Raw genomic sequence first — 18,700 nt, forward strand, 5'->3', positions numbered from 1 at the left:
ATTAACCACAAGTCAGACACTGCCCTGGGCACTTTGACATGTATTTTCTCACTTGATTTTTTTCAACAACTTTCCAGAGTGAATTTTGTTTTCTCTCTTGTACAGAAAATAAATTGCCAAAAGCTGTAGGGTTGGAATTAATTTTCAGATCTTTATGATTCTAAAGTTCTTTTCATGTTGCCTGGATATATAACTACCTTTTTTTTTTCCTCTAAGAGGATCTGGGTGAGGAGAATATTTCTGGGTTTTGTCATTTGAATAAAAGAAGTGCAGATGATGGAGACCCACGGGACCCTAGGTCTGTCTGGGGTTGGGTCACAAGGTCATTCTCACATCACCTGATCCCTGAATTTACTCATAAAGTTCAGAGTCAGAGAAAGAGGTTGACCTAGAGATGATGAGAACAACCTGAACCAAAGACATTTACTTGTTTGTTTGTGGTGCTAGGAATGAAATTCAGAACCTTGTGTATGCTAGGTGAGCACCCTATCACTCAGGTATGTCCCTAGTCCTGAGACAAAAGTTGGCAATCCCTTTTTATTTCATTTAACTCTCTACAAACCCGTGCCTTTGTTTTTAGTATAGTATGTATTCATCATATTGATATTTTATTTTTGGCCAGTTCAGATATTATCTAATAATACAAATAAATCTCTACTTCCCTCTTGAATGCCTTATATACACATATCCTGAATCCTGTGAAGAGCAGAGTTAAACAAGTACACTTCAACCTATGTGGTTTAGAATTGCTTCTACCGTAGTAGCACCAGTGAGGTTTGGTTAATGACTCTGGTTCCAGAGACCTGCCCGGTCTGTCTCTCTCTAGAGTTAGGGCTGCCCTGTCTGCTCAGGGCAGTCCACTCCAGTTTGGGAAACCAGCTGCCCCTAGGGAAGCTCTGGCCTGGGCTTAACTTGGCAGGGAGGTTATTCCGAGACTTCTCTGACTCATAACTTTGGGGCTAACTCTGAGCACCAAGCCCCAGCCCTGCCCTCTTTTGCTTTTTCTCTCTGCTGATTCACACTGGGTTGGGATTTTATTGTCAGCAGTCATAATTGTGTATGGGTGGAACCTGGATTTTAAAAATGACAGGAGGCCAAGTCTAGTGCTTCTGCTAGCTTTATTATTAGTTGTGTGATTTTTCTTAATTGAAAAAAAGAAAAGAAGGGAGGATAGAAGGAAGGGAGGAAGAAAGAAAAAAGAAGAAAAGAGAAATATCCCACCAATTCAAGTCGAAACGTATTCTCTTCCTGTCTCTCTATCTTCTCCAAGCTCTGAAAAGTCTTGTCCTGGATCCAGTTCACACGTACAGGTATGGTAGAACAAGCATAGATTTTGAAGTCAACAATGTATCTGAATAATTGGCCATGGGCAAGTTATTTAACTTCTTTGAATGTCTGTTTCTTCATCTGTAAAACAGCAATAATAACATTTACTTGTAGGGCTGTCCTAATGGTTTGGAATATTGTATATAGAGCATCTGGCACTTTAGAAAGCATATAGTAAAGGGCCAATATTATTGATATGGCATATATATATATATATATATATATTTTTTTTTTTTTTTAACTGAGCAGCTCTTTGTCCCAGTGAGAATGCAGCCTTAGAGAGTAGGCTGAAGGTTGAGATTTCATTCCTCTGAAATCGTGGCAGAATGTTTTAGGTTCCCCTTGAGTGGGGACTGGGGTGTGTCTGTGTCTTGCTGGTTGGGTCCCAGGGACTGACTCAGGCTGGGAGAATACTACCAAAGCAGTCAGTACAGGAGAGAATCAGACAATACACAGAAGCCAAGTCTTGGGAGAAGCAGAATGGGGATGAAGGGTTCTGGCTTAGCAGCCAGCGACACCTCCACTCCCTGGCAGAACAGGCTTGCACAAGTTGTATAAAGACTTGGTTCTGTGGTCTGTATCTATCTCTTTGGGTTTTTGAAAGAATTAGTGGAAATCACACATGTGAAGTGTCTAGTGCAAATAAAGTGACAAGTTAAAAAATTATCTCAGTTGGTAAGGAGAGACAAGTTGAAATTTATCAAGTTCAAGTGTAGTATGGCATAGACTTTTGAGCAATACCATACTACCATACAGGTTCAAATCTGAGTTCCACTACTGCCTGCCTTGTTTTCTCAGCTTTAAAACAAGTGTCACAATACCTTCCTTATTTGCCCTTACTGTATACATTCGTTACCAGGAATAAACTTGAGTTAATATGCATAAACTCATTAGCACATTCTTGGCATATGGCTAAGGACTCTATAAATATTTGTTAAGTATGTAGATAAATGGAGAGGTTGGTGCTGGGACAGGGACAGAAGACACAACCAGAAGGGTAAGAAAACTAAAACTGGTTGACTCTGGACCAGAATGGGTGATAAGGAACAAAAGCAACAGTGAGGCAGTACATTCAAGACAACTGATCTAAGTAGACCTACAGAATTCATGTTGAAGTCACCTCTTTTCTTTTTAAATTGGCTGCAGGTGGTGAGGCAGGAGGGAATATCCGCCTGAATTCAAGACCAGGAGTGGGTGAACATATTCCTTCTGATTTGCCATCATCTCCAGGAAATTGCTGTGGTCTCACTGTGGCAACAAACCCAGCTTCCTTGGCTCCCCAGACCTGGTACCTTGGCAGCAGGTCTCACCCTTTTCTATAGGTGTGGGCTTGCTCATGAAAAGCCCACTCTCAATAGGTCCCAGACCATTTCCAAGGCCAACTTTCTGAACCAATAGGAATCCCAAGGGACTTCTGCTTCTTCGGCTGTCTGACTTTGGTGCACAAGTGGGATGTAAAATATTCGAATTCCAGTGATAGAGTCAACTGTGCAAATTCCTGACAGGCAAATTGAGGCCCATTATCTGTAATTACAGTCACCCGAATTCCATGCCAGCCAGCAAGACCCTGTTTTCCAGTAGTCAGCGATAGCAGCTGTTACTCTGCTGCCAAATGCATCCAGGGAAAGTCCAGGGAAAGAATGGTGAGGAGCAGCCACTGCTGGAGAAATCCACATGGCCTCTGTTTAGTATCTCCAGTGGCTACTATGGCTCTCAGGATGAACTCCTGAGTCAGGTTTGTCATCGGTTTAGTCCATCGCTAGCTATCTCGAACTTCTTTTCCCCAATAGCCTTCACATAGACCCTGCTGAATTGCTTGTTTATAATGAGCAACCTGATCCCCAGTTCCATCAAATTTCCCCTCTTCAAGGTGCTTTCCTATCTGTGACTCAGTCCTCTGGACTGGAATTACCTCATCACTAACTCCAACTCATCCTTAAAATGTAGCTGGTACTGCTTTAGCTTCTCTGAGAAGCCTTCTTTGATGTCCACAAGCTGATTGCATTCTTATTCTCTGAGGTCCTATGGTGTGTAGACAACACAAGCTATCATTCTTTGCTTTATTTGTTGGCATTCCCTTCTAGAATACAAGCTCCTTGAGGGCAGTGGCCTCATCTTAGGAGATTTTCTTTGAACCCAATACTCAGCAAAACCAGGCATCCATCCAGTAGATGCTAGAGGCATAAGTAAACCATGTCTTTCTTGCTTTAGAACTAATGAGATTGCTCTTTCACTTGGTTAGATCAAACGATTCCTCTCTTGGGATTACTGCTCAAACCTATTCTTAAAGTCAATCAGTAAAAACCCACAAAGAGAATTACACAGGTACACCAAGGATAAACTCAACTCATCACACACTTTTCTATTTTTAATGCTGTTTAATCGAAGGGAGATGGGTTCCCTCAGTATATCATACGGGTGCAAAGACTTAATTAACCTTAATGTTTCTGTTTCATCATAGTGCACTTTTGAGGCCTTATATAAATATGATTTGGAATTAATCTGCTTATCATTATTGACCAAAGGCTTTTATCCAGTTTCTACTCATAGCATTATTTGAAGTGTGGCTTGGGCTGGGGTTGTAGCTCAGTGGTAGAGTGCTCGTCTAGCATGTACGAGAGGCCCTGGGTTCGATCCTCAGCACCACATGAAAACAAATAAATAAAATGAAGTATGGCTATTAACAAAAGTCTATTTTAAGTAGAAAAAAATCTGTTTGTCTAGATAACTGGATCTCCTTTCTACAGATCTCTTGTGAGTCTAGCCACATCTCTTGTGATAGCATTTTGACTATTTGAAATATTTTTGTATTTCTATTTTTTTCCCTTTGGAAACAGTTGATGATCTTTGCTTGAAGAATAATCCTATTATTTTTAAACCCAACAATAGTGACAAATCATATTGTCTAGTGAACAGCCATGTCATTTAACTTCTAGGAACAGCACAGGAATACTCAAAGGTTGATTATGCACACTATAGTGGGAAATCAGTTATGTTAGGTAGTATTCATTCATTTAAAAAAAAATTTTTTAGTTGTTGATAGACCTTTTATTTTATTTATTTATATATGATGCTGAGAATCGAACCCAGTGCCTCACACATGCCAGGCACGTGCGTAGTTACCGCTGAGCCATAGCCCCAGCCTGTAGTTACTCATTTTTAAATTTAAAAAAATAGTAGTTAGCTGGGCACAATGGTGTACCCCTATAATCCCAGCGACTTGGGAGGCTTAGGCATGACAATTGCAAATTGGAGGCCAGTTTCAGCAATTTAGTGAGACTCTGTATTAAAATAAAAATTAAAAAGAAGAAAGGATGGGTATGAAACTCAATGGTAGAGTACCCCTGGGTTCAATCCCAGTACTGCAAAAACAAACAAACAAAACCAAATAAATAAATAAAGTTAAAAAGTAATCGTTACATAGCTATTTTAATGTTCATTAACTATATATGTATATGTCCATTAACTATATGTAATCCATACATACAGTTAATAGCCACATCAAACCTATAATTTCATGGATATTGCTTAAGGAAAAGTTAAACTTATGTAAGTTAAACTCAAGTGAGAGCTAGGGGTGTAGCTCAGTGATAGAGCATTTGCCTATCATGCACGAGGTTCTGGGTTCCATCTCTAACACTGCAAATAAAAAAATACAATGAGTTAATTTCCTGGAAAATATTAAACATTAATCAAGGTTATGAGGATAAGATGAAGACTGTGAAGGTGGCACAGCACACAAGTGATGAAAGTTTGAGAAACACTGATGGAATGGAAAGAACTGAAGATTTTTGGGTCCCAGTTATTTTACTTTGCTCATCTATATAGAATGAGTTGCAGTGGGGAGTAGAGATAAGGGTCAGAGAGTACTCAGCACAATACTGAAAGGGCTTCATAATGGGAAATTTTTCCCTTTTATTCACATCCACTCTCATAGGGCACAGATATTGAGTCTATTCGAACAAGTTGCCACCGGCTTGAAAGGGAAAACCAGAGACATTTCATTAAAGTGATGAGCAAAGGGTGGCAGCTCAATGATTGCTTTGAAGACTCAACGTATTAATTTGAACTTATTCACTTGGGCATGTTTGTTAAGGCATCAATCATATAATGAAGGAGTCAAGTAGCCACGCCTGATATAATGTTAAATAATTGATGCTCCCCTTGAACTCTAGAAGTTTCTCAACTCCCTAGACATTAAGCCAGAGCGAATCTGTCCTTTGCTGATCCTTATAATGTCCCTTTCTCTCATCTCACAGCTAAATTAACAGCTTGGTTTTAGAAGTCTTTATCACCTTATGAACTACTTGTTCTTCCCATTCACCTAAACCTCCTGGGCTAAAGTGCACTTTCCCAGGTCCTGAGGTTTTTTTTCCTTCTCATTTTACTATTTAATTATACAGATTCTCATTTTTTGTGAGTTCCATGAGGAAGGGAGAGTACCTATGTGTCTTAGTCAGCTCGAGCTGCAAAATACTAAATATGGGGTGGCTGAACAACAGACGTTAATTTCTCACAGTCCTGCAGGCTGGAAGTCTAAGTTTGGAGGACCATACCAGTATGGTCAGGTTCTGGTGAGGATTTCTTTTCTCCTGAAGACTTTTAGATGGCTGGCTTCTTGCTTTGTTCTGATATGAGTGTGTGTATGTGTGTGTGTGTGTGTGTGTGTGTGTGTGTGTATGTGTGTGTGTGTGTGTGTGTGTGTGTGTGTGTGTGTGTGTAGGGGGGGAAAGGGGAAGAGAGAGGGAGGGAGAGAGACAGAGAGAAAGAGAAACAAGCTCTTTGATGTCTTTTGAGATCCATTGTTTTTCTGGGGGTTTTTTGCTTTTGTTTTGCAGTGTTAGGAAATTGAACCCAGGGCCTCACACATGCTGGAGAAGGGCTTTACCCCTGAGCTACATCCCTAGCCCTGGTGTTTCTTCTTATAAGGACACTAAGGCTCTATCTCCAAATGAATTTCAGGGAACAAAATATTTAGTCTATAACAACGTTCAGTTCATAACACATGGTAATAAAAGTCATGTTGTCTTTTGCCAGAAGACAGCCATTTATCCTCTGTGTCCCACCAGAATTCCAGACCAGAAAAGTCTTGAATCATCCATCCATTGTAAAACCAAGTAAGCATGCTAACAATGGGCCAAAAAAAAAAAAAAAATGTGTGTGTGTGTGTGTGTGTATTTTACTAAGGGTTGAATGCAGGGTACTGTACCACTTAGTTACAGCCCTTCTTATTTATTTTGAGACAGGGTCTCACTAAGTTGCCCAGGCTGACCTCAAACTTTAGATCCTCCTGCCTCAGCTCCCCAGTGGCTGGTATTACAGGTGTGTGCTATCTCATCTGGCTGAACGTATATATTCTTAGTTGTTCCTCAGCCATGATGAACTTACAAAAGATAAGCAAGACATTGGGCACAGTGGCACATACCTGTAATCCAAGAGGATAGCCAAATTCAAGGTTATTCTCAGCAATTCAGACCCTTTTTTCAAAATAAAAATAAAAAATAAATAAGAAAAAAAGGGCTGGGGATTTAGTTCATTGGTAAAGTGCCGCAGGATTAAATTCTCAGTACAGGAAAAAAAAAAAAAAAGAGCAAGACATGAGTCTGGTGAGTTTTATTTCCATTTTATTTTTATTTTTCCCATATATTTTATTAGTACATTATAATTATACATAATGGTGGGTTCCACTGTTTATTTTTCATTTTAGTAGGCCATCCTATTTGTATGTAACAAGAGCTTGTATGTGGCAGGCAAGTACTAGATGACATAATCTCATCTAATCTCATAATAGTCCTGAGAGTAGAAATTATTACACCCTGTTTTTAGGTGAGAAACCAAATCTCAATAAGATGAAGTAATTTGCACAGCATTAAGTAACCAGTAGTTGAGGGAGCCTAGATTTAAATCCATGCCTGTCTAAATCCAAAGACTCTGGGAAGATTCAATGTGTCTGGAATTCTTTCTTGTATTGCTTATCTAAATGTTCATTCACTTAGTGAACACATTGGGTTCCTACCATGTGCCAGGTTCTTTGAAGGAAACAGAGAACTTTGTTCTGATATGGGGGTGGGGGCGATGAATAAAACTGATCAATAAAAATAATTGTTATTATGATAGTCCTGATGATTTACTTACATGAGACAGATAATGAACATAAAAGTTACAAATAAGTACAATAAATCACCTAGTATATAGTGATAAGTGAAAAACAAGGCAAGGAAGGCTGGGTACCATGGTGCATGCCTGCTAATTTCAGTGACTCAGAAGGCTGAGGAAGGAGGATTATGACTTCAAGACCAGCTTCAGCAACTTATCGAGGCTCTAAGCAACATAGTGAGACCCCGTCTGTAAATAAAAATAGTAAAAAGGGTTGGGATACAGCTTAGTGGTTGAGTGGCTCTGGGTTCAATCCCCAGTACCAAAAATAAATAAATAAATAGGGCAAAGGAGAGGGACAGGGTTTGCTGGGTTGGAGGGAGTCAGTTTATAATACAGAGATCAATAAAAGCCTCCCCAAGAAGGAGATATGAAAAAATAAGTTCTATCAGAACGTCAATAACTCTGAGGCTCCAAAGACTCAAAAGATGATTTTTTTTTTGAAAAGCCATTGTGCCAAGACTTTTTTTTCTTGCAAGTGATATGAAAACAGACTTAAATTGACTTCAGCAAAAAAGTTTAAAAAAACTTAATTAGTTTTAAAAAAAAATATATATATATATGGAAAAATATCAGCTCAGGGAATTGAAAAGCTTTGACCAGCCTAGATTCAGAGGTCAAACAGTACCATTAGGACACAATCTACTTCATTTTGTATCTCTGTTTTCCCACTCTGTGTTGATTTATTCTCTATCTCCATAAGAAGGCAAAATAGCTGGGAGCAACCCCAGGCCAGCATCCCACCATGTTCAAAAGAATGAAGGAGAGAACACCCCTCTGCCTAGAATCCAAGGAAAAGTCCCTCTGCCTCTCACTGGGTTGCAGGTTCCTCTGGACACGCTATGGTGATCAGGAACACGTGGCTGTGATTGGCCAGGCTGAGTGACCTGCCCACCCCTGGAGGAAAAGTCAACTTATCAACAGCACAGGGTTTGGGGTGGGGAGGAAAACAGGGACATTTCCAGAAGCAAATAACTGACTTCCAAGTGGAGAAACAAAAATATTCCTGGTATCTCTTACCTAAAAATAATTTACTATATCCTATTATGGGCGATGTTGATCTGGAGTGCTCCATACCAAAACGATGGTTCAGCAGAGGTTTCTGCTCAAGAGAAGGTCTTCAGATGGAATAACCTCATTCAGTGGAACTGGTGGTTCTTGGGGTCTCCTGTCACCACACAGGATGTGTGAGCAACCTGTTCACAGGCTGTCAAGCCCTGGGAGATGGCTGGATTTGTGATTTTGGCCTGTGACCTCTAGCACTTTCTCTGTGGGCTTCTGATGTGAACCACATCAGAACAAGTGCCTCATCCCCAATGTCAGAAGTTCATGACTTAGAGTCTTTTTCCACTCAGGAAATACCTATAGCCCATGAAGCTTGATAATAATATAAGGACAAAGTCCTAAATTCTGAGAAGGGAGCTGACTTCTTTGATAGAATCTCACTATTTTCCTAGGCAGCTCTAGTCTGGTACTTTGATGCTAGACAGTCCTGGGGCCCGGTTTCCACTCCACTGCTTAGTGGCTGGTGGACCCTGGGTAAGTCATGTGTCTTCCCAACCCTCAGTCTTCTCATTTACATAATGAGAACATTAAGAAGCATCAATAAATGGTCATGTATATTTTAAAAAAACTAGTAATAGTCTGGCATACTGCAGGGGCTCAGAAAAATTTGCCCCCAACCCATACTTTCCTTCTCCCTTTTTCCATGAGGCCATTACCAGGCTTCCCTGAAGTCCATGTTGTGCAACTCACAGATAAACCCGTCAAAAAAAAAAAAAAAAAAGGAAAGGAATGAAAGGGATGGGCAAGTGAACCCTGGGGCAGGGCCTGAGGATGTGTAATTGAGTGGAAATCATAGGTTTGGAATTAGACTGCGTTTTGAATCTTAGTCCCATCACTTGTTAGATAGACATCTTCGGGGAAAATGACTTCATATCCCAGAGTCCCAATTCCCCACAATGAGAAAAATAGTTATTGCTCTTTACGGTTGTTGTGAGGCTTAATTGAAATAATATTATATATAAGGACCCCAGCCCACCGTAGGTCTCCAATGAGTCTTTGTTCTCTTTGTTTTCAAAAGTCATTAATGCGTGGGTGGAATGTGATTGACAATCAAGAACCTCACATGAAAATTCCCAGAGAGAATCATCTATTTTTTTCTGAAGGCAGGAACGTTCAGACCTTTGCTTTAGGCTCCTCTTTGTGGTTGTTTAATTTTTTTTTCCCCTTATGTTGGAGGCTGGGCAGAGGAAATAAAAGTTGGTCAACAAAGGCGTGCTGACAACCTGTTGTGCACAAAGATATGCATTATGGGTGGGAAACCTAATAAGTAAAAGATATACTCCTTGTCCTTGAGAAACTGCTGACCCAATTAGGGGAAATAAAACATGCAAAAGAGGCCATTTAGAATACTAACATTTAAGACAATAGCCTGTTCACCCAACTTCAAGGTAGACCTCCAGAGAAGGACCAGACCTAGGTGTGAAAAGCTAGGAAGGCATCTAAAGGTTGAGAAGATCAGGGAGAACAGGCTCCAGCAGAAGGCCAGAGGTGGAATGAAAGCTCTCCTGTGTGGAATGGTGACCTCACTGACTTATCTGCAAACCAGGAAGGCATTGTGTGGAGGTAATGAGATAACAAGTCAAGAGACTCTTGGGCAACTGAATGAGGTCAATCGCAAGCCGGTGTTATTACCTATTCCTGGCACTGTAACACAAACAAATCCGGTCTTTTCAAATTGACTTAATGGGGGGGGGGGAAGGGAAGAGTTGAGACTTTCATCTACCACAAGGTGGAGACCATCCCTGTAGTCATTGTGTTATTTAAGACTGAACTTCCTGGCAATTTTTAAATAGTGGCAAAGCTACTTTTCTCTGTGGGGGATTGCATTAAATCAGAACTGGGATTCCATCAGATGCCACATGTCGGTATCAAACAAGTAATGGTGCCGTCTCCCTCTGGACCTTAGATCACTGCATCTGACACCTCCCCAACCAAGGTCAGAGGAGGCTGCGGGATGCTGGTCTAGCACCCCACTTTCCCAAGCCCATCTTAGCTTATAAATATAAACTTCTGTGCTCTTCTCTACAGTGGGTTACACAATGACATGATGGTCATGGGCATGGCTCTGTGTCTTACTGTCTGTATGAAACGTATCTCACTAAATGTAAGGATGGTGCTAATAATGGTAGTTCTCTTCTGTAATTGCTGGGAGGTAATTTAAAAAACTTAATACTACAGTGCGTGGCACATGGTAATCACTTACTGAATGGTACTTAATATTTTCTTACATTAGTTTGAAGTTTGGTGAAGTCAGGACACTATTTTTCTCTAGAGCACAAATTTTATCTATTTATTTTTTTGGTACTGAGGATTGAAGGAGGGGAGGCGGGCAGGGGTGGTGCTTAACCACTGAGCTACATCCCCAGCCCTTTTTCAATATTTTATTTAGAGACAGGGTCTGGCTGAGTTGCTAAATGCCTCCATAAGTTGCTGAGGCTGGCTTTGAACTTGTGATTCTCCTGCCTCAGCCTCCCGAGTCGTTGGGATTACAGGAGTACGCCACCGCTCCCGGCACAAAGGCAGATTTATGTAGCCTGGAATGGACTGGAGCTTAGATTATATTCAGATATGATTCAGGCATGATGGAATAAAGATCTTCTACCTTTAGCTTTCTTATGCATATGAATGTAGGAAGGACTCAGGGAACCAGAGCCTGAGTATATGCTATTTTTTTTTTAAGTGGCAATAATACTGGGGATTGAACCCAGGGGTATTTTATCACTGAGGTTTTATTTTGAGACAGGATCTCACTTAATTGCCCAGGCTGGCCTTGAACTTATGATCCTCCTGTCTCAACCTTCCCAATAGGTGGATTTATAATATTGCACCACCATGCCTCACACCTGGCTTAACATTTTTTTTTGAGTATACAAAATACAGTTAATTTTTCAGGGCATTGCTTAGAAATGGACATATATTTGTGTCTGTTGTGTATAAACAGATATATACAGTTATATGTATAAATAAGTATACCATATTCAACCAGTTTTCAATATGATGGACCAAATGCCATTGTTGACAGAAAGACTTCCTAATGGCTTTACCACTTACTACATGTGTGATCTGGAGAAAGTTATTTGACCTCCTGCCTCAGTTTCCTCATTGTAAATTGCCATTGTGTCGCTCAGAGAGTTGTAGAGGGGGTTAAACGGGATGCCATATGAAATGTTAAATGGCACACAGATGTTCAGTGGAAGTTAAATTAGGACACAGAGCATTGACCTTCAAGTCTTAACTTTTTATCCCACTCTTTTATTCTGCGAGACAGTTTGGGAAAAAAAAATATATTTAAGAGGAAGCCTGCTTGGGGAAGACTTGGCGAGGGAGAGAACTGGTTAGGTGAACGTATTTGATCCTTGATGCAATTCTAATACATGTAATGACAACCTGAACCTTCCTTAGACAGATAATGACTGTCACACAGCCTGTCTTGGTAGGAGGTTTCAGTGTGAATTGCCTTAGCTGCAGCACGAAGGTTGTTTGTTTAGCAGATTATACCTCTGACCTGGATCCACCCTCAAACCACAGCTGAGAGCTGGAAGCATCTGGATTCTCCAGGTTTACTGGTCTGAGAGGAAAGGAGAGTGGAGTTCCAAACAAGGAGTGAAGACACCTGGTTCTGGTCCCACTTGCTGCTTTCCCGGGTTGTGTCACTTCGTCTCTGGGTCTCAGTTTCTATGGATTCAAATGGATGTTCTCTAAAATTTTTCCAAGTCCTGGTATCTTTTAATGCCATGAATATGTAACTTGGTGCCTAGCTAAAAAAAAAAAAAAAAAATGGTCTTTGTAGATGAAGGCAGTGCCAGAATGAAATTGCCTCATTCCGTTATGAAATTTTTCTGGCTTTTTGAATGGAGAGGGGCAGGATTCAGCTAGATGAATAATGAGGATGAGCAAATGCGTCTCTGAAGCCAGGATTTAGAGTCTGGTCTTTTAATGACTTAGAGGTGATGTCCTCTAATGCCCTCACCCGCCAGGCTTGACGTGGGTCTCTGATTGGGAAGAATGGTTTTGACTCTCGAGCCTGGTGGTTCTCTTGGATTCGGAGCTGGTTTTCAAGTCTGTGTCATTCTAGAGAGGCTTCTCCCTGTTCTCAGGCACCCAGCTGGGGTGGCCCACGCCCTCTCTCCATTCCTGCCTGTGGATGAATGTGTCAGAGCAAGTGGAGTCACAGGGAAAGCATGAACTCTCCTACATGCTCCTTAAACAGGTCCCTCCAGGGCTGTTTTCTCTGGAACCAAGCTCAGTCACTTGCCAAACTCTCAAAACAGAGATGTCTCTCCAGTTCCACAAGGACTGCTTTTCTCCCCCCTGGATTGGCGGTGAATGTAAAATTGATAAAGGGCCTCTACTGAGAGAGGCTGTCCACATAATGGTGAGACAGGCAATTGTAATTATCCTACCATTTTAAGGCACTTGACTATCGAAGCATTACAGCTACATACTGTCCTCGCAGCAGCACTGTCTGCTAAGTGCTATTAAACCTAATCTACAGATGAGGAAAGTAAAGTTTGGGAAGATTAAGTTTTGTCCTAAGTCGCATAACAAATAAGGAGAGAATCGGGGACCTGAATTCAAGTTTTCTGACTCCAAATTCAGTGTTCTTCCCCGGAGTCCAGCAGAACCAGGAAGTCAGTTCAAATTCACATTCCCACATAAGCAGGAAGAATTCTGTGAATATTTCTTGGTCACTGATCTCATGACTCATCCGTCCAATTTGCTTGCCAATATCATTTTTATGGTGGTTTAGTCATTTTCCTGACACCCTATGGCTTATGGGGAACAAAATCAAGCAGATAAGATACAGGCTGATCTTAAGATGTTTACATTTCCTAAGAAACAATTCAAGTGAGAAAACAATGTTTTATGTTTTGGACTTTAAAGCAAGAGAGCAGAATAAGGGGCAGGAAACTTAAAAAAAAATCTTATGAAACATGGTTCCATTAAGGCAAGTAAAGCCATTAATATGCTCTTTCATTCAACATCTATGGTGTGTCCAGCTGTGTATTAGCAACTGAGGTCATAACAACAAATAAGATTTAGTCCTAACCATCCAGTAACTCAGTTCCATGGGGGAGATAAAAGTATGGATATGCTATTACAACAAAGTGTAATAAGAGACCCAGGAGAGATGCATATGTCAAGTTTTGTAGTGCATAAGAGATGGAGAAGGCTTAAGGGAGGAGGTAATATTTACCCTGAATGGTGAAAGATAATAAAACGAGACAAATAACCAAGGGGAATGTGATCATTTCAGAAAACCATCATCACCATCATCATCATCGTTATCATCAGTATCACCCATCACTGTATAACTACTTCCTATGTTCCTGACATTGTACTAAGCATTCTGTATACATTAACTTAATTGATCCTCACAGTCAACCATAAGGAGTTTGATCAGATAAGAAAAATGGCAGAGAGATTAAATGACTTATCCAAAGTCCCTTTGCTATTAAGGAGCCAAGTCAGGATTTGAACCTGGGCCATCTGACTCTAGAGATCACATAGTTGACAGTGGAAATATCCACAAGGGAGGAAACAGTGCAAAGATAAGAAGTTGTGTGTGGGTGTCTGCATGAAGAGAGCATGTCTGTGTGGCTGAAACATGGCACACAAATTGTGTCTGACTCTGCTGTTCTCTAACCTTCTTTTTCTGTATCCCTTTCTCTATCTTCTCATCACTCTCTTCCTGTAGTACTATTTTAAATACATAGCTTGAATTTTTGGACCACACCCATGATGCAGACTCAGGTTTCAAATCTGCAAAAATATCAGCTCATGGTTACAACCTCTTAGAGATAGTTTTTTTTTTCTTCTTTGCTCTGAGTAGCACCAGACTTGGTCCCTGTAGTCTCCAGTGGATGTGTAGGAAGGGCACACATCCTTTCATTTAATTTAGTTTAATTTAAATTCTGGTTCATAAGGACTTGAGGAGATGGTTGTGGAAACCGTGGTACCTGTGGTGTTAACTTCTGTCCTTTTTGCTTCCAGAACCCATCAAGACCACAGCCCAGTTTCACAGGTTGGGTAATACAGATTGACAAATTTCTTCTTAGGAAAAATGGTTTTGATGCTCTGCTTACTTCTCTGAGTTCTTGCTTTCTTTTAGATTTGGGCCTGCAATTTCTTACCACCGTGTCAGCTCTTTGATGGTTTAATGAAGATTGAAAGAAAAATTATCCAGCATGCTTGGTTATTTTCGGCAAGAGGATTGGTCCAAATGACTAGTCCTTCAGTTACAGGAAACTCCAAGTTCCAAGACTCATCTAACTTTCACAGTAATCCTATGATGTAGATACAATTAACCTGATTTTTCCAATGAGGCAAATGTGATTCAGGGAGTCTAAACAACTTGCAAAAGGTCACACAGCTAATAGATGATGATGCCAAGATTCTAAACCAAGTTTCTCTGACTTGAGTTCTGATATCTTTCTCTCCTCATTCCCAGGTTCACCACTCATTAGCTATGGAACCTCGGAGAAGTTGCTTACCCTCTCTGGGTTGAAATTTCCTTATTTACAAAATGGGTGAGCTTTTCAGTCCTATAACAAATACCTTGAGATAACTCAACTTAAAAAGAGGACAGGCTTATTTTGGCTCATGGTTTCAGAGGTTTTGGTCCATGGTTGCTTGACTCTGTTGCTTTGGGCTTGTGGTGCCACAGTACATCACAGCAGGAGCTTGTGGCAGGAGAGTCGTAGTCACCTCATGGTGACCAGGACACAAAGAGAGAAAGGAGAAACTGGGGTTCCAATATCCCCTTCAAAGGCCCCCCCCCCTCCGCTTGACCTAACTTCCTCCCACTAGGCCCTACCTCTTTGAGGTTCTCCCATCTCCCAATAGTGGCATGGGCTGGGGGACCTCTGGGAGACATTCGAGATCCAAACTGTATCCCAAAAGGAAGATAACAAAAGATCAGCGTCAAAGAATCATGCACATTAAATGAGCCGAGAAACAAAACATTTATACCTATGTCTTGCATCTAGAATGTAACAAATGTTTGTATTTTCTAATATTATTATAATTTTCTAGGGAAATCAAACTTGTCTGGAAACTGAAAGTTTATGACCTGTTTGGAGAAAGATGATTATCAATCTCTTTCTTTCTGTCTCCCTCATTCACTCTTCCACCCATTCACCTTTTATGCGTACCCTCCAGTGAGGAAGGCCTTCTACATGGTATACGTTTAGGCCTTGTAGAGTCTGGGTGTTATGGGTGTCTCCCCACTTGGGAGTTCTGTTTCCAAAGGGTGGAGTTACTTCCTTTCTGGCCTCTAGGATAAGAGGGGAGGGCTGTCTGAGTAAATGTTTTGTAGTTTCAGTATTTATCGATTTCCTTTTCTGGTTTCTTCTCTGGTTTCTGAAGTTCTACCTCTTTCAGTCTCCAGATCCACAGTGGATATGTTTTAAAGCCAGAAGTTACCATGGCAAAGGCTCTGCCACCCAGCCCTCTCCACCCTCAGATGACGGGAATCCTAAAGCACTAATTAATTACCTGCTTTCTTTTTTTCTTTTCTTTTCTTTTTTCCCCCAAGTGTTAGCTAGCTCTTTAGAGACTGCCAGGACCTCTAAAAAATGAGACGCCAAACCTAGTGGAGCCAGAGAGTCATTCATCAGATGAATAGTTGACTAACCACAAATATCCATCATGTACTTGCCACGTGCAGAGTGCTCTATGTGGGCACTGGGGGAAATGTGAAGGTAACCATGATCCTACCTTGTGACAAGGTAAAGAGCACAAGAATACATAAATAGTAGTTTCATTTAACAATAGAAGATTGTCAGGGGATATTAAGGTGTGAGATGAATGAAACAGCTACCTGCGTTGGGTGCAAAGAATTTGAAAGGGAGAGAAGTGTGTTTGTGTGTGTGTGTGTGTGCGTTTTTTGTGATTGGTTTCAGGGTCCTATTAAGGAGGAAAATTGAATGTAAACACTTTCCACAGAACAAGGGAATAGGAAAATGGTGGGTCTCAGAATTCAGAAAAAAATGGGGAAGGACTATAGCCAATGTGCCTAATCAGAGTATAAAGATTCTAGCAAGTGCCAAGATTGTGGTTAAGTGTTTAATCTGGTGGGCGGTCCAAGGTAACTTGTATGAAACCAAACAGTGTCCACCCTGGCTTTGTTCATTTAGACCGGCTGGCCTCTCAACACACTTATGGATAAAGCAAGTTCTGGGTGCATCCAAACTTTTTGAAATAATTACTAGACCCCCTTCATTCTTGCCCTTGAGAATGGGAAAGTGAAAGACATCTTAACTGAGACACCTACTGAACTATGAGAGCAGAAGGGTTAGTTTGTGGTCATTCAAAAAGAAACTGCAATGCTGTATGTATACACATGGATGTATAACCAATGTGACCTGCAATCTGTACACGTGGAAAAATGAGAATTCATACCCTATTTGAATCAAATGTATGATATGTCAAGATCATTGTATTGTCTTGAGCAACTAATAAAAATCAATCAATCAAACAAACAAACACCACCACCACCACCACCACCAACAACAACAACAACAAAAAAAAACAAAAACAGAAAGAAACTGCATCTAGGCCCTCTGGTTTTGACCTCTGAATCTTGAGATTAGTACAGCTTGTTTCTGTTCTCATACTATTTCCTTGGGGATTCTGATTCCCTTAGATATAGTCAGGCCTCTAACCTTTGGACCTGGATGAAATGAAACATCAGGAAGGGGCTGAACAAAGTGGTTAAGAATTAACACCAAGAAAAAGGTTCACTTGGTATGATTCCTGATGTGCACAGCAGAAAGTTGGTCTTGGCTCTTCTAAAGTGTCCAGTGAGATGGACCATTTGTCTGTATACAATGGCTTAAAATAGTAATGATAGGTTTGTTGCTCTCAAGTTTTAGATGTGTTCTTATCGATGTCTTTAATGCTAATAGTTCCAAGATTGCTTTGTGTTTACAGATCCTTGTACATAAAACACAAATACTGCTGCAAGTCTAGTTGCTCTGTATTAAATAGATATTTACTAAAAATAATATTAAAATATTAGAAACATATTTCTTCTTGTTCCTTTTTTTTTTCATACTAGCAATTGAATCCAGGTGTGCTGTGTCTCTGAGCTACAACTTCAGCCCCTTTTATTATGTTGAGACAGGGTCTTGCTAAGTTGCTGAGACGGGCCTTGAACTTGCAATCCTCCTGCCTCCACCTACTGTGTTGCTGAGACTATAGGCACGTACGTACCACTGTGCTGTGCTGTATTTCCTAATGCTTCCAGTTAAATGATTCCGAGGTGTTTTTAGGTACTTTTTTTGTATGTGTTATTTTGAGAGAAGGATGAGGGAACAAAAATAGCCAGATGTGGTGCTGGGGATGTGGTTTAACAGTAGAGCAGTGTGAGACCCCGGGGTGGATTCTCAGCACAGCCAAGTTGAAAAGAAAAAAGGAAGAAAGGAAGGAAGGAAGGGAGGGAGGGAGGGAGAGAGAGAGAGAGAGAGAGAGAGAGAGAGAGAGAGAGAGAGAGAGAGAAGGCTGGGTGAGCAATAGAAAAAGGAGGGAGTAATGGGGGGGGGGTTAAAACCTTGGTCCTTAAGAGATAGCAAAGGAAAAACCAGAAAGGCATTGCAAGGAGAGAGAAACCCCTCAGGAAATGCAAGAGAAAGCAAAGGCAGAGGAGTAGGAAATGCAGACTGAGAGTCCCAGGTGTGAGCACTAAAGGGACTGGTATAGCCCCAATTGGAGCTGGAGGCATTTTCCAGAAAGATTAAAGTCTGTTGTTGGGAACCAAAAGAATGTCACATACAGAGAGCATGAGGGGTGATGTTCAGGATGGTCCATGTGAGAGCTGCCAGGCCACAGTACTGAACAGGAGCTCAGAAAGAAAACTGTTCCTGCTTCATGGACAGGCAGTGCTACGGAGCCTTGAAATAACCCAACCCAGATCCTCAAAGACACCCAACAAAATAGGGAGGCACATTTTCAACAACTGAAGAGGTAGTGAAGGTGGCAGTGGGGCTGGGCTGAGCATCCACACAAATTCAAATGGAGTCAGCCTTTGAGCACAGAGGGGAGGGCAGGGGACATCTGTAGAGTGGCCAGCACTGAGAGGAGGAGGCGATTAACCTCCGCTTCACAGGTGAACAAAGAGATGGAGTATACAGTGACGATGCATTATTTATCC

General features: G+C 41.0%; 1 protein-coding gene across 2 annotated transcripts in view; it reads right to left on the minus strand.

Moving 5' to 3' along the window:
• Positions 1 to 1,101: 1,101 nt before the first annotated feature.
• LOC110597662 (uncharacterized) overlaps positions 1,102 to 18,700 on the minus strand; it is a 99,964-nt gene continuing 82,365 nt past the window's right edge. For both annotated transcript variants that reach the window (XR_013439443.1, XR_013439441.1), the window contains exon 6: positions 1,102 to 1,407. The gene's annotated coding sequence lies outside the window, so the exon portion shown is untranslated. The remainder of the gene's footprint in view (positions 1,408 to 18,700) is intronic.

Source organism: Ictidomys tridecemlineatus, chromosome 5 (assembly GCF_052094955.1).
Source record: "Ictidomys tridecemlineatus isolate mIctTri1 chromosome 5, mIctTri1.hap1, whole genome shotgun sequence".
In the NCBI taxonomy this organism is placed as follows: Eukaryota; Metazoa; Chordata; class Mammalia; order Rodentia; family Sciuridae; genus Ictidomys; species Ictidomys tridecemlineatus.